Source organism: Trichomycterus rosablanca, chromosome 14 (genome assembly GCF_030014385.1).
Source record: "Trichomycterus rosablanca isolate fTriRos1 chromosome 14, fTriRos1.hap1, whole genome shotgun sequence".
Classification (NCBI taxonomy): domain Eukaryota; kingdom Metazoa; phylum Chordata; class Actinopteri; order Siluriformes; family Trichomycteridae; genus Trichomycterus; species Trichomycterus rosablanca.
In genome coordinates, this window is record NC_086001.1 from 32,540,661 (window position 1) to 32,557,636 (window position 16,976).

At 41.5% G+C, this 16,976-nt stretch overlaps 1 long non-coding RNA gene and 4 other non-coding genes across 5 annotated transcripts; 1 reads left to right on the top strand and 4 right to left on the bottom strand.

Annotated features, from left to right (window-relative positions):
* Positions 1 to 9,516: 9,516 nt before the first annotated feature.
* Positions 9,517 to 11,404, bottom strand: LOC134326064 (uncharacterized). The gene is made up of 4 exons (XR_010014476.1): positions 11,341 to 11,404; positions 10,428 to 10,605; positions 9,637 to 9,699; positions 9,517 to 9,540 (listed from the first exon to the last, which is right to left on the bottom strand). It is a non-coding gene; the product is annotated as an uncharacterized LOC134326064 (long non-coding RNA).
* trnas-uga (transfer RNA serine (anticodon UGA)) lies at positions 11,064 to 11,145 on the bottom strand. The gene has a single exon. It is a non-coding gene; the product is annotated as a tRNA-Ser (tRNA).
* Positions 11,405 to 12,073: 669 nt separating the features above from the next.
* trnas-uga (transfer RNA serine (anticodon UGA)) lies at positions 12,074 to 12,155 on the bottom strand. The gene has a single exon. It is a non-coding gene; the product is annotated as a tRNA-Ser (tRNA).
* Positions 12,156 to 13,481: 1,326 nt separating this feature from the next.
* On the bottom strand, positions 13,482 to 13,563 carry trnas-uga (transfer RNA serine (anticodon UGA)). Its single transcript has one exon. It is a non-coding gene; the product is annotated as a tRNA-Ser (tRNA).
* Positions 13,564 to 14,312: 749 nt separating this feature from the next.
* trnas-uga (transfer RNA serine (anticodon UGA)) lies at positions 14,313 to 14,394 on the top strand. The gene has a single exon. It is a non-coding gene; the product is annotated as a tRNA-Ser (tRNA).
* Positions 14,395 to 16,976: the final 2,582 nt, after the last annotated feature.

Below are 16,976 nucleotides of genomic sequence, written 5' to 3' on the forward strand. Positions count from 1 at the left end.
CAATGATTTAGCGGTGTTATTGGAGCAATCTGCAAATCCCGGCCTGACACTAAATAAAACGGAAGTTAAATTTCTTCTCTATGCGGATGACCTGGTGCTGATGTCGCCCACAGAAAAGGGGCTTCAGCAGCATCTGGATCTGCTGGAGAAGTACTGTCAGACCTGGGCCCTGACAGTAAATCCTGATAAATATAAAATCATGATCTTCCAAAAGAAAGCCAGATCTCAGGAGAACAGGTACACTTTCAATCTAGGAGACACCGCCCTAGACCACACCCTTTCTTATGATTACCTGGGGCTCAAAATCAGCGCCTCAGGAGGCTTCGGTCTGGCAGTGGATGCACTGAAAGAGAAGGCCTGCAGAGCCCTCTATTCAATTAAAAACAAATTCATTAAGATTGACGTCCCAATTGGAATCTGGTTAAAGATCTTTGATAGTATAATCCTGCCCATTGCGCTATACGGTAGTGAAGTATGGAGTCCACTCAGTCATCATGACTACACTAGATGGGACAAGCATCCCGCTGAAGTCCTGCATGCAGAATTCTGCAGAATGATTTTACATGTACAAAGAAAAACCCCAACCAATGCATGCAGGGCTGAATTAGGCCGATACCAATTAGTCATTAATATTAAAAAAAGAGCCCTTAAATTCTGGATGCACCTAAAATCCAGTCCCACAACAAGCCTGCAGTTTCAGGCACTCCAATCCCAAGAGCTCTACCCTGAAAAGAGTCCCCTGTGTCAGCTGGTCCAGAGACTGCCCAACACTCTGACCCCTAACAACCCTAACTCTCTGACCAGCACTGCTTCCCAAACACCAATCAGGATCACCCAAATTATCAAACACCTCAAAAACACTTATCTGGAACATTGGAGAACCCAAACTCAATCCCAAAACAGACTGAACTGCTATCTGACCCTAAAACATGAATACAACCTGGCCACGTATCTCCTCACTGTCCGAGATACGAAGCAGAGACACATTCTCACCAAATACAGACTGAGTGACCACAGCCTGGCCATCGAGAGAGGCAGGTTAAAAAAGTCCTGGATCCCCAGAGAGGAGAGACTGTGTGGTCACTGCAGGACAGGTGAGGTAGAGACAGAGGTGCACTTCCTTCTAAACTGCCCAAAATACACAACAATTAGACACAAATATTTTGATCAGTTTGGAAGAGAGGTGAGCGGCTTCAGAACGCTGACAGACAGCGAGAAACTGGCCATTATATTAGGAGAGGGACCATCAGCCTCCACTGCAGCCAGATATGTACAGGAGTGTCACACACTCCGGGACAGTGAGTGAAACACCAGATCATCCCCCCACCCACCCCCCGCACACACACCACACACACACCACACACACAACACACACACACACACACATCACACACACACACAGTAATATTTTCTCTTTTTTTTGTGTGAATAATTGTCTAATTACATAATGAATATTTTATTACCATTTTTTTTCTATGTATATACTTGTTCTTTTTTTCAAATATTTATATATACTAATGTAAGCTTTGACAATACAAATATGTAAATTTGTCATGTCAATAAAGCAAATTGAATTGAGAGAGAGAGAGAGAGAGAGAGAGAGAGAGATAGATGATAGATAGAGAGAGAGAGATGATAGATAGAGAGAGAGAGAGAGATAGATGATTGATAGAGAGAGAGAGAGAGAGAGAGAGAGAGAGAGAGAGAGAGAGAGAGAGAGAGAGAGAGAGAGAGAGAGAGAGAGAGATAGATAGATGATGGATGGATAGATGATAGATAGATAGATAGATAGATAGATAGATAGATAGATAGATAGATAGATAGATAGATAGATAGATAGATAGATAGATAGATAGATAGATAGATAGATAGATAGATAGATAGATAGACCGAGAGAGAGATAGTAAAGTATATAGTGGAACTCCTGAAAGATGCCCCTCATGGTTTTACCACCATTCAGTCTCCATGTTACAGTTTTCCATCTACATTAACAATAAAAAGATTGAAAGTACAGATCTGTATTAACAAAACATCTTGTGTATTAGCCAAGTACATACAGAACGTAATAAATGCTCAACATATTCACTCAGTATGTAACTTTAAACTCAACTTTAACTTTAAACAACTGTTATTGTACATATTTGCACATAAGAATGAAATATCTTTTGTGTTGTTGTGATGGTTATTTAAAAATGATTGGCTTCTTTAGCTGGATGAAGGCAGGTATAAACCAGGTTAAATAAAACCTTAACACACAGCATTATTAGATCATGTACTCAAATGAAACGTGTATCTTTGTCTTTTTAAGAACAGGGGTCACTAGCCTATTTGAAGAACAATGAATCACCTAATATGTGTGTATACATACATATACTTTACAGCATAAAACAGACTTGTTGTACAGTTAGTCATTGTGTAACACTGTTAAACGTTGCTCATGTTTATGTATAAATAACTTTAGCGCCATCTTTTGATCATATTCCGCAATCACAATCACGCAATCACAATCACCTTTTCCTGTGAGGATGATCCCCAGCAGACTGACCGAGCACTGCAGGGGGTCAGATAAGCAATAAGCAGAGCTCCCATGCAGGGGCAGGGAAACATTCTATTTTATTTTGGTAGTTTAGTTTCTAACTGCAGTTTGAAATGTTGGAAGGGGTGTCCCTAGGTCCCCGTCCCTAGGTCCCCATATCCAGTCTGGTTTGGCTGACAGTAGATGAGGTGTGTACATTACTAGATGATGGTGACTGCAGTGTTGAGTAGCGAGGATAAATATCAACAGGATAGTGAGAGGAGTGACAGGGAGCCAAGTCATTTCCATTTCCATTTTTTTTTTCATTTTGTGGATTTGGCCCTTGTGCCTGCGTGGATTGAGTAGATCTGGGATTGTAAACACTTTGTTGGATTTGCATGTTTATGTTGGGAATGTTTGGTTTTCAGTGGGTCAGAAACAGTGATGCTGAGGTTGCAGCTCCACTTCAAATAATTTAATTTGAATAATTTAGATATAATTCATTTTTAAAATATTGAAATAAAAGAAAGGTTTGTGGATATACCGTAGTCGCAATCATCAGTAAAAAATAACTGCTTTATCACTAGGGATGGAGTACACCATTTTAAATTACTGACATTCTGCAGTATTTACCAGTCTCTAAACTAAATTACTGCACTGCATTAAACTGTTGAAATGAAACTAAAAAAATATTTTTCAAATATTCAAATAAATTTATGATTTATCAGGTGTAACCCTATGTAGAGAACGTTGTCTCTATTTTTATACATTGACATGTAGACTGTTTATTCGATTTTTTTCGAATGTTTTCTGTGGGTTTGGAGCAAGAATATAGATAGTACATTTAATATTACATGTTGATGTACAGTGTATCACAAAAGTGAGTACACCCCTCACATTTCTGCAGATATTTAAGTATATCTTTTCATGGGACAACACTGACAAAATGACACTTTGACACAATGAAAAGTAGTCTGTGTGCAGCTTATATAACAGTGTAAATTTATTCTTCCCTCAAAATAACTCAATATACAGCCATTAATGTCTAAACCATCGGCAACAAAAGTGAGTACACCCCTAAGAGACTACACCCCTAAATGTCCAAATTGAGCACTGCTTGTCATTTTCCCTCCAAAATGTCATGTGATTTGTTAGTGTTACTAGGTCTCAGGTGTGCATAGGGAGTAGGTGTGTTCAATTTAGTAGTACAGCTCTCACACTCTCTCATACTGGTCACTGAAAGTTCCAACATGGCACCTCATGGCAAAGAACTCTCTGAGGATCTTAAAAGACGAATTTTTGCGCTACATGAAGATGGCCAAGGCTACAAGAAGATTGCCAACACCCTGAAACTGAGCTGCAGCACAGTGGCCAAGATCATCCAGCATTTTAAAAGAGCAGGGTCCACTCAGAACAGACCTCGTGTTGGTCGTCCAAAGAAGCTGAGTGCACGTGCTCAGCGTCACATCCAGCTGCTGTCTTTGAAAGATAGGCGCAGGAGTGCTGTCAGCATTGCTGCAGAGATTGAAAAGGTGGGGGGTCAGCCTGTCAGTGCTCAGACCATACGCCGCACACTACATCAAATTGGTCTGCATGGCTGTCACCCCAGAAGGAAGCCTCTTCTGAAGTCTCTACACAAGAAAGCCCGCAAACAGTTTGCTGAAGACATGTCAACAAAGGACATGGATTACTGGAACCATGTCCTATGGTCTGATGAGACCAAGATTAATTTGTTTGGTTCAGATGGTCTCAAGCATGTGTGGCGGCAATCAGGTGAGGAGTACAAAGATAAGTGTGTCATGCCTACAGTCAAGCATGGTGGTGGGAATGCCATGGTCTGGGGCTGCATGAGTGCAGCAGGTGTTGGGGAGTTACATTTCATTGAGGGACACATGAACTCCAATATGTACTGTGAAATACTGAGCAGAGCATGATCCCCTCCCTCCGGAAACTGGGTCGCAGGGCAGTGTTCCAGCATGATAATGACCCCAAACACACCTCTAAGACGACCACTGCTTTATTGAAGAGGCTGAGGGTAAAGGTGATGGACTGGCCAAGCATGTTTCCAGACCTAAACCCAATAGAACATCTTTGGGGCATCCTCAAGCGGAAGGTGGAGGAATGCAAAATCTCGAATATCCGCCGGGTCCGTGATGTCGTCATGGAGGAGTGGAAAAGCATTCCAGTGGCAACCTGTGAAGCTCTGGTAAACTCCATGCCCAGGAGAGTTAAGGCAGTTCTGGGAAATAATGGTGGCCACACAAAATATTGACACTTCAGGAACTTTCACTAAGGGGTGTACTCACTTTTGTTGCCGGTGGTTTAGACATTAATGGCTGTATATTGAGTTATTTTGAGGGAAGAATAAATTTACACTGTTATATAAGCTGCACACAGACTACTTTTCATTGTGTCAAAGTGTCATTTTGTCAGTGTTGTCCCATGAAAAGATATACTTAAATATCTGCAAAAATGTGAGGGGTGTACTCACTTTTGTGATACACTGTATATAAAAATAAATAATGTCATTTTTCGAGACATTGATGCTTATTTAAAACAATGTTAATAAATAAATACAAACTTTTTTGTAGGGGGTAAAAAGTTTTTTAGTTTGACATTAATGCATCAAACTGTAGCAGACTTTAATAGGTTGATTTGTCTGAATAAATGCACAATAAATGTTTCCTACGTTTTTCTGTTAGTTTTAGAGATACGTCATTTCCATTTTTTTCCATTTTGTGGATTTGGCCCTTGTGAATGCATGGATTTTGAGTAGATCTTGTGTAAGAATTTGTAAAAGAAGTCGTATGTGTTTTGTGTTTGGTCCAGCACTAATATAGATCTGATCTGAATATTAAAATAACTTCACTGAGCAAACAAATGATGCTATTTTTCCCAACAACAGCACTAATGAAATACCAAGCTTGTAGTTTAATAAGTTCATATAAAACACTGAAATATAAAAATACAACAAACGCTGCACTTAAGCTTTAGTCAATTTTATTTAAGGATTAGTAATCAGAAGGTTGTTGGTTCAAGCCCCGTTGCTGCAAAGTTGCCACATTTTGGCCCCTGAGCAAGGACTTGAACACACATTTCTTTTGAATTAAACTTCTTTAACTGAAGTAATCAGAAGGTTGTTGGTTCAAGCCCCGGTGCTGCAAAGTTGCCACATTTTGGCCCCTGAGCAAGAACTTGAACACACATTTCTTTTGAATTAAACTTCTTTAACTGAAGTAATCAGAAGGTTGTTGGTTCAAGCCCCGGTGCTGCAAAGTTGCCACATTTTGGCCCCTGAGCAAGAACTTGAACACACATTTCTTTTGAATTGAACTTCTTTCTTTTCACTGACCGGTGACTTTGTTATCGGTAACAGCCAGTGTATCACTGGTACCGGTCAGTGCTTTCTGGATCTTCTGAGCCAGGCTGACTAAAGCTGGTCCTGCCCGGCCTACAAACTTGAAGAGTCGAGTGAACATATCAAATCTAATTATGAAACCAGCAGCAAATTCAGTACGAGTCCAGTACTCTGACGGTTCGTTGATTTCAGAACCGAAGAACTCAAAACTGTACTCGAAGGTGTACACTCTGTGGCAGCCTAAACAAGAGCAGAACCATTATTAGTATTATTATCATCACTTCCTATAGTCACTATATATCATATATACATTTTCTCTCCACACACACTTACTCTGACCCAGGATTTCCATCAGTGTCAGTGCCTGGCTCCCGTCCTCAGACACGGTTTGTACCGGTGCCTGTTCCACTATGCTCCCCTCCTCAGACCCGGTTTGTACCGGTGCCTGTTCCACCTTGCTCCCGTCCTCAGACCCGGTTTGTACCGGTATCTGTTCCACTATGCTCCCGTCCTCAGACCCGGTTTGTACCGGTATCTGTTCCACTATGCTCCCGTCCTCAGACACGGTTTGTACCGGTATCTGTTCTACTATGCTCCCGTCCTCAGACCCGGTTTGTACCGGTGTCTGTTCCACCTTGCTTCTCTCCTCAGACCCGGTTTGTACCGGTGCCTGTTCCACCTTGCTCCCGTCCTCAGACCCGGTTTGTACCGGTATCTGTTCCACTATGCTCCCGTCCTCAGACCCGGTTTGTACCGGTATCTGTTCCACTATGCTCCCGTCCTCAGACACGGTTTGTACCGGTATCTGTTCTACTATGCTCCCGTCCTCAGACCCGGTTTGTACCGGCGCCTGTTCCACCTTGCTCCCCTCCTCAGACCCGGTTTGTACCGGCGCCTGTTCCACCTTGCTCCCCTCCTCAGACCCGGTTTGTACCGGCGTCTGTTCCACCTTGCTCCCCTCCTCAGACCCGGTTTGCACCGGCGCCTGTTCCACCTTGCTCCCCTCCTCAGACCCGGTTTGCACCGGCGTCTGTTCCACCTTGCTCCCCTCCTCAGACCCGGTTTGTACCGGCGTCTGTTCCACCTTGCTCCCCTCCTCAGACCCGGTTTGTACCGGCGTCTGTTCCACCTTGCTCCCGTCCTCAGACCCGGTTTGTACCGGTGCCTGTTCCACCTTGCTCCCCTCCTCAGACCCGGTTTGTACCGGTGCCTGTTCCACCTTGCTCCCGTCCTCAGGAATGTGTTCCTCCGCCTCCGCCGCCTCTGCGACACCTCTGGTGCTCTTGCGCGCTTTACGCCATTTTTGGTAGAGTAAATAACAGCCGGCCGCAGCAGCAGCTGTAACGCCGACCGCGACACCCGCTGAGCGCAGTCCGCCCCCCGATATAAATCCCTGGAACGCCATGCTAAACACGGTGAATGTGAGAGAGTAACCGCCGCGTGTGTGTCCTGTATCTCTGTCAGTGAAGAGTGATGGAGGATCCCGCTCTCCCCGCTATTTATACCCGGTGTGGAGTGGAATCCTTACTACGTCATAAAGGTTTCATCCACCTGTAGGTACCACGTCACTCTACACGTCACTCTAATACCGGGATTCATAAACAAACACACAGTGCAGAGTGTGCGTGTGTGTGTGTGTGTGTGTGTGTGTGTGTGTTTGGGGGGGGGGGGGGGTACTGAGAGTAAACGTTACTGAGTTAGTTGTTTAACAGAAGGAGGAACATCATTTGTAACAGAAGTTGATAGATGAATGATGAATGATGAAGCAGACACACACACAGCTCACCAGCCATGCAGCATATCAGCAGCTCATGTGTGGATTTAAGCTCTACACACCGAACACCCTGTAACTGCTCTTATCAGTTCAATACAGCATCATTTCTGTGTATCCTCAGTAACAGGGTTAGGCTGGTAAAGTCGCACCTATCAAAAATATAACGGGTCTTACACCAGCATAGGAACAAACCAGCTACATCTCACAATCACATTTATGCTGTCCGTTTTACTTCAATAATTACTCAAACAATAATGAACATAAAAAAATCACAATATTTCATAATGCTTTGCTATCGTTGCAAAATGAAAGCCAACCGTAAACAGCAGAACCGCGACCCAGATCAGTCACACAGCAACAGAAAATCATAAGCACTTATGTGCTTACTTGATCTATATCCATGTGTTGTTCCATTAGGGATATAATCCACAAGACCATCCTGTATGTTTCCAGATTATATAAATCCATCCCCAACTGTTTTATCCTCCTAACTAATGTATGTAAACTATTGTAGATCATTTATTCTCTCGGCCAGTGTTGCCAACTCCTCAGTAAGGAAAGTAGCTATTGGCTGTCCTAAAAGTCGCTAAATGACGTCATCACCTAATTTGCATAAGGTCAATTTGCATGTAATTGACGCTGTAGAAGAGAGGAATAACATCGTGGGAGAGACAAAAAGTGGGTAAAAACACCCTAAATATGTTTAGAACTACAAATGAACATTCTTCTGTTGATTTGTGGTTTGTTTTTGTTTTTTAAGACAACATTGAGCTACTCTGGGCAGGGTTACCAGATTGCGACAGTAATTTTCAGCCAAAATGCATGAAAAAATGCCCAAAACACAGGATAAGCAGATGATGTTTAGCATTTCACAAATAATAAACCAGTTAAACCATCATGACGTACAAATTAATATCTTAAAATGTACAGATCAGTAATTATACATATAAAGAACAAATAATTTTTGCTTGCATGTCTTTAAAACAATTTCCAACAAAACCCGCTATTCTGGTGGAAAACAGCCCAATCTGGCAACTCTGACTGTGATACTGACCGCCCGTGAGTGCTTTGGGGGGGCGGGGGGGCTCACAGCAGCACCCGCTGCTCGGTGAGGACAGTAACTGCAGAACAATATGTGTTTTCACGTTCGAGTCTCCAAGTCTCCAGTAACACCAGAAAAAGTCGCTAGATTTGTCGCTAGTCGCTTTTTTGAAAAAAAGTCGCTAAAGGGGTCTGAAAAGTCGCTAAATATAGCGACAAAGTCGCTAAGTTGGCAACACTGCTCTCGGCTTTCCCGGTAAAAAGCTTAAATTGGTGATTCGTTCACTAAACTGTCATTTATACAACAACCAATAAAGAAAGAGATTGAAATTCCGCCCAGACTGTGAATTCTGAAGCTCTGATTGCTTTATACATCTGAATCTCTTCACCAAATGAACCGATTCATGGAGTTGTTTATGCACAACATCATAATGAAACAGAGTGAGTCGTTTCTGACTCGTTAACTCGTGATTCAGTTCGCAGCCACAAATGCGTAAATGCTCCGCAGGATCGAACAGCCTAACGGGCCGGTTTCATGTCCACTTCTTTACAGGTTGTAAAATCTACTAAAAAAAAGTACACAAAAAAACTCCTCAATTACAGTAACGCGAGTAAATGTCATTCCTTACTTTCCACCTCTGAGTTTGGGTCACAGTGTTACCCACTGATCCACCATGTGGCCCATACAGCTCAAATAATGGTGTCATTTTTAAACTCATTTATTAACAACATCAATAATAATAATAATAATAACACATTCTGAGTCTCTGGAGGATGAGTGTCTACATGTTTATGTAGTTTGGGTGTGATTTGTTAAATCATCTACTGTCACACTGCACCTGAAATAAACAGCTAACAATGCTACAAATCAGTAAATAATGTTCACAAGAACTTTTAAATAAAAAAGTTAAATGAGATGAAATCTGTAGAGCTGCTCTAAACATCTACCATTTCAGCCCCGCTGTCATGAAGTTCCCTCAGCTTCCTAATTCCTATTCATTCATGGAGACACTGGCACAAGATACAAACTGGTTTAACTAAATGTGAACTAGTTTAAAATGTTCAGTAACAATAATACCTCCAGTTACGTTCTATGTATATATTTTACCACCCTTAGAGGCATCCATGTTACAGTTTTCCATCTACATTAACAATACAAACATTAAAATTACAGATCTGTATTAACAAAACTTCTTGTGTTTTAGCCAACTTCTGTGCACTGATAAAAATAGATAATTCCATAGATAGTAAATACGCTATATGTGCATGCACAGTAGTGTAGGTTAGCTGTACGTTCATTAAATATACGTTTAATGAAATGTATTTAATAATACAGATAAATAAAGCTCATCATGTATAACACAGACTGGTGAGTATAGAAACATAATTGTGTACATCAGGTTTGGATCCTGATTTGAAACAGTGGTTAATAGAAGTGCTTCAAAATATTTATCATATTTTGTCTGATTATCTGATTTAATATTAAAGGCTTGATTATTCAGGACTAGTTAGATTTCTGTAGCAGGATTAGTTTATTTCTGTTGCGAGTGTTTTGTCTGTAGCTCAGTAGGCAGAGCTCTGGGCTGTCAATTCCCAGTTGTGTATAGCAGAAATTGTTGGACCCTTGAGCATGGCTTTAACTCTCAAAGCTCTGACCCCAGCTTCTAAACAGACTAGCTGGAACATGTTGAGTAGTTTACTCAAAATAAACGTACACTCATTTGTGTGCATGTGTGTACCTGTACTCTGTGCTGTTGTACTTTTGATGATCCACCTGACCAGGCAGCAGTTCAGTATTGGTGAGAATGAAAGGCGTGGCTTGATGATGCGGAGATCAGCGCTGCTTCCTACCTGTGCCAGTGTCTGCCCGTCAGTACCAGAGTGTAAAACAGCGCCTACACACTTCTGACCCACAGCCTGAGAGAAAGAGAGAGGGAGGAGATGATGATGGTGTCAATGAAGCGGAAAAGTCGGACTAGTTTAATTAGTTTAGGTTCCGTTTATAGATCTGGTAGATGGTGTTCGGGGCATTGATGGTGTTTGTGGGGTTGTTGGTGGTGCTGGTGGTGTTTATGACTCTCACTGTGGTTCAGTAGAGTTGGAAAAAAGGACAGAATCACAATTTCTGCTCTCTACCAGAAAATCCTGAGGTAAAGCGTTGCGTAATGTGATTTTATTGTGAACAGGATTTGAACCTAAACAGGGAGAAAGTTCAGTAGGATTCTTGTGGGACACAAAGAGGAAGGTTCACTTTATTTTCTGATATAAATATGTTACATTCATTATTATAATCTGAACACAATTATACATTTTTATCAGTGTTAAATCCACAATCCTCTGTTTCAAGGTGTGGCTCCTTAATTAAAAGTCCAGGCCGCTGTGAGCAGGGTTCAAACCTGCGCGGGGAGACCCCATTGGATTTCAAGCCCAACGCCTTAACCTCTCAGCCATCACAGCTGTATAAGGGATGATTCTTAGCTGTTTTCTGTACTGGGGTTTCCTAAATTCTGTTTTTTTTAACAATAATTTACATTATGAGACAGGATATAAACAGAATATAAAGAACATCAGACCAGCACGCTCACTTTAAAGTTAAATAATAATATAAGATTGTAATAAATGATAAAATTAGTTTAAAATCAGTTTTCTTACCTTCCGATCTTTTGCTCTTTCTGCTTTTTCTTGTTTGCATGTTTCCATGGTCTCCAGTCTGTGTGAAAGCCGCTGAGATGTTCCTCCAGTGTCGCAGTGCAGCTCAGTGATTTTGTGAAGCCGAGAGAGAGGAAAGGACAGAGCGAACCCGAGAGGGGACGAAGAGCCCGAACATCTCACGTGTCCTTCAGAGTAAGTCGTCCTATAGATCCGCTCACTACACAACAACTACGCAAACAATGAAGGTGCACAGAGACTGTTATAAAACTTTATTCATTCTTAAAATATCAATCTGTGTTTCTCTGGGATTTCAATCTTCCACCCAGTGACACTGAATTAGCAAAAAGCACAAACGTTTCATTTTACTTCAAACTGAGGTAAATAATAAACTCGCAACAGTGAAACGTGGTGGTGGTAGTGTGATGATGTGGATGCTTTGCAGCTTCAGGGCCTGAGTGATATTACAGAACCATAAATTCTGCTCTCTATCTGAAAATCCTGATATATATATATATAAAGTTAATAAAATTAACACACTGTGGTTTGTGGTTTCAGTTAATTAAATTGAACAGAACCACAGATTCTGCTCTCAACCAGAAAATCCTGAGGTAAATATTGTGATGTTACGTATAGGAGGATAACTAGTTTTACATTAATCATGATCTGATTGCAATCATACAACTTTATCAGTGTTTATCAGTATATACGTTAAGCTTTCATTAAAACTCATGATCGCTGTGAGCAGGATTTGAACCTGCGCAGGGAGACCCCATTGGATTTCAAGTACAACGCCTTAACCACTCGGCCATCACAGCTGTATGGAGGTTGTAGACCTGAAGGTGTCTGGTACTTCCTACATTAATCAATCAAATTTGGAGCATTTGTGGGTCCATCCATCCTTATACTGTAAGTTTCCCTGAAGCAGCAAAGCATCCCCACATCATCACACTACCACCACCACACTTCACTGTTAGTATGATAATCATATTGTTGTTGATGTTGTTGTTGAATTGGTTAAGTTTTTGTTAGAGAGCTCCTGTGTTCCTCAGGCTATGATGGCCGAGTGGTTAAAGCGTTGGACTTGATATCCAATGGAGTCTCCCCGTGCAGGTTTGAACCTTGCTCACAGCGCTGCTCTGTGCTTTTATTAAAACATAAATAAATACACACGTGAGCAAAGGCGGCTCGTTCATTAGGGCGATCGTGCGACGCACCACCAAAGTGCGAAAGGGAAGAAATGTTTCTATCACATTCAACCAGTGTTAAACTAGCTGTGACTGTTCTGGAGTCTGTTTTGTCTCTGAATATCGCAGTCCAATCAGTGTGGAGTTGTGTTCCGTACAGTACCGGCCCTTTCGGGGCGATCAGGCTCTAACTGAAAATCGCCCCAGATCGCTCTCATAGACTCTCATGTTAAAGCTCTTTTTTTTCGTATTGAGGGCGCTCTAATGCATTTTGAATGACTTCCGGAAGGGCTCGCACTTACGTGCCTGCGTCACACATAATCGTTCCTTATTTGGAAACTAAACGTGGTGTTCCATATTTTTATCAATGGGAGATAAACGCTGCAGATTAGACTGAGACAGCGCGATTATGTATGACACTGCTGCTACCGCGGGAATTAAAAGGGGTTCGGTTATTATTGTAAGTAGTGTTCACTTTTAGTCTTAGTAACGCCGTGTGCCTAAAATATGGTTTTGATTTATTATTATAAAGAATGAAAATAATAAATGTTAAACAGCCTAAATAAAACTGTGTATGACCCGTTATATTTTTTATAGCCTACGGTTAGGGTTGCACAGTTCTGAAAGTTTGCAACCCTAGTTGGAGCAGCTAGCACCTAAAATAAAATGCTATCTGATAAAGACTATTAAATTGTTAGTGTGAAGGCTTTACTTAAAATTATCATATTATTATTATTATTATTATTATTAGTTATTAGTTATTATTATCTCCACGTTCAAAGTTATTTGTGAGGGCAAACTGACAGATGACTTAAGATGTTAATTATTTAAGCATTAATTTACCCATTGGTCACCTTGGCCATCATCGCAACAATTGCCCCCCCCTATACAACTATAGTTATATTACATACAACTATATTCTGGTCACACTAACACATCAATGAAGATGCACACAGTCGCTGTGAGCAGGGTTCGAATCTGCGTGGGGAGACCCCATTGGACTTCAAGTTCAACGCCTTAACCACTCGGCCATCACAGCTGTACACATGTTCAGACACTTGGGGTTGATGGGGCAGCTGGAAATGCTGCCATGTGGTGTGATTGGAGATGTCTGTGGGGCCTCTGGGATATATGGAAAAGGTTTGGTGAATAGCACAGTGCTGGAGAATAGATTAGTGACTGTTAATCAAAGGAAATTAATAAAGGACCTGTGAATTATTTAATTCTAATTATTTAATACAGACTGATGTTAATCTCAGTTAAGCTTCATCCCTTATTGACACCTTGGGATCAAAAACTAGCTACAACAATGAAAACCTGAAACTAAGTCAGCTTATACCAGAAGCCTCCATTAATCAGGAGTAAGAAGCATAAACTAAAGGGAAACATTTGCAGTTGCTCTAAACAGGATTTGAACCTGAGCAGGGATAAAGTTCAGTAGGATGGTTGTGTATGGGAATATGTTACATCAATCATAACCTGTGCATTTTTGTACATTTCTATCAGCGCTGCACCCACACATGAGCAGGGTTCAAATCTGCGCGGGGAGACCCCAATGGATTTCAATTACAATGCCTTAACCTCTCGGCCATCACAGCTGTGAACGCATCATTTCCTTTCCGTTCTCTGAACTACAGATTATATTATAACATTGTTTCCCAACAAGAAACGTCGTTTCATCCTAACAGTGAAACGTGGTGGTGGTAGTGCGATGATGTGGAGATGCTTTGCCGCTTTAGTGCTGGAGTGGATGGAGGTTTCTCTACAGATGGACCAACAACTCTGGCAGCTGTGATGGCCGAGAGGTTAAGGCGTTGGACTTGACATCCAATGGGGTCTCCCCGCGCAGGTTCAAACCCTGCTCACAGCGAGTAGAAATGTTAATGACGGAGCTCCATCTTAAAGCAGAACGTTGTGGATTTAATACTGATGAAGTTGTGTGATTATAAACAGGTTGTGATTAATGAACCTGGCAGATATTTAATGATAACGTTCAGCCTTTTTCGCCCCAGATTTAAATCACGTTTACGGTGAAACTAAAGTAACACAAGCAGAGCTGGCGCTATGGGGGCGCTATGGGGGCGCTATGGGGGCGCTGGGGTGGGCATTTTCTCACTGCCCCCCTAAGCAACACAGTACAGAACCGGAGCTGCATGTCAGTGTGAAGATGGATTATGTAAAAATTTTGTTGCACTGAGAGAAAATGTTCCATAATGTTCTTCATGTTGTTTTGCCTAAAATATGGTTTTGATTTATTATTATAAAGAATGAAAATAATAAAGCCCAGGGTGTTCCTTATTTCCAGTACCCGGGGTGGCTAATTCAGGTTACACAGTTCGAAATGAATTTAAAATCAACCATTTTAATTATTTTGTTAAATTAACCCACATTAATTTTATGGTTGAATGGCTTTTGTATAAACGTCGAAATATCTAAATTCGACTAATGTTCTACTCCAGTAAACAGTTTGCTAAATTACCCACAATGCATTGTTGGTCTGTTAGCTACTAGTACCACAACTTTAGTAACAGAGGCGCAGTGTCGTTTCTTTTCATGAAAGTGTTTTGTAAGTATTTAAACACTTTTATAAAGTCAATATTTAAACATATATTTATCCTATTTGATTTATTTTCATGCGTTAGTGTTTCATTTATCAGTTCGCCACACACTTTTTACTGAATCAAACAACAGGGAGTCGATTTAAAAAGAGTCGATTCTTTGATTCTATCCCTCAAGAATCCCGCTGACGTTCTGTCGGTTTGTCCTTAATTATCGAAATGTATTCCTGTACTAAATATTTAAGTTTTATCGATCTATTCTTATTAAAACTATGTCTATATATTATTATAAACTATACAGTGGGTACGGAAAGTATTCAGACCCCTTTAAATTTTTCACTCTTTGTTTCATTGCAGCCAATTGGTAAGATCAAAAAAGTTCTTTTTTTTTGCTCATTAATGTACACTCTGCACCCCATCTTGACAGAAAAAAAACAGAAATGTAGATATTTTTGCCAATTTATTAAACAAGAAAAACTGAAATATCACATGGTCATAAGTATTCAGACCCTTTGCTATGACACTCATATTTAACTCACATGCTGTCCATTTCTTTCTGATCCTCCTTGAGATGGTTCTACTCCTTCATTGGAGTCCAGCTGTGTTTAATTAAACTGATTGGACTTGATTAGGAAAGGCACACACCTGTCTATATAAGACCACACAGCTCACAGTGCATGTCAGAGCACATGAGAATCATGAGGTCTAAGGAACTGCCAAGGAGCTCAGAGACAGAATTGTGGCAAGGCACAGATCTGGCCCAGGTTACAAAAGAATGTCTGCAGCACTCAAGGTTCCTAAGAGCACAGTGGCCTCCATAATCCTTAAATGGAAGAAGTTTGGGACGACCACAATTCTTCCTCGACCTGGCCGTCCAGCCAAACTAAGCAATCGTGGGAGAAGGTAAAGAAGAACCCCAAGATCACTGTGGCTGAGCTCCAGAGATGCAGTAGGGAGATGGGAGAAAGTTCCACAAAGTCAACTATCACTGCAGCCCTCCACCAGTCGGGGCTTTATGGCAGAGTGTGCCGACGGAAGCCTCTCCTCAGTACAAGACATATGAAAGCCCGCATACAGTTTGCAAAAAAACACATGAAGGGCTCCCAGACTATGAGAAAGAAGATTCTATGGTCTGATGAGACGAAGATTGAACTTTTTGGTGTTAATTCTAAGCGGTATGTGCTCATCACCTGCCAAATACATGTGCTCAGGCACTGCTCATCACCTGCCAAATACAATCCCAACAGTGAAACATGGTGGTGGCAGCATCATGCTATGGGGGTGTTTTTCAGCTGCAGGGACAGGACGACTGGTTGCAATTGAAGGAAAGATGAATGCGGCCAAGTACAGAGATATCCTGGAGGAAAACCTCTTCCAGAGTGCTCTGGACCTCAGACTGGGCCGAAGGTTCACCTTCTTGACTGGCCCAGCCAGAGCCCTGACCTAAACCCAATTGAGCATCTCTGGAGAGACTTGAAAATGGCTGTCCACCAAGACCCACACAGACACAGGAAAGAACCCACCTGTAAATCGAGCCCAGGACCTTATTGCTGTGAGGTGACAGTGTTGGCCAGTGATAGCTAAGTGGTTAAGGTACTGGACTAGTAAACAGAAGGTTGCCGGTTCAAGCCTCGCCACCACCAAGTTGCCCTTAATCCTCAATTGCTCATCGTGTTCCGCTCATTGTGTTAGTCGCTTTGGATAAAAGCGTCTGCTAAATGCTGACAATGTAAATGTTACCCACTGATCCACCATGTGGCCCATACATCTTGTGAATGGAAATTTTATATTTTATTAGTTATTTGTATTAAACTCATAAGTTTCTGCTTTCTTAGTTCAATTAGCAGAGGTAGAAGAGACTTTTGGAAGGTTTCTTAGGTCCAGAGATATGTTG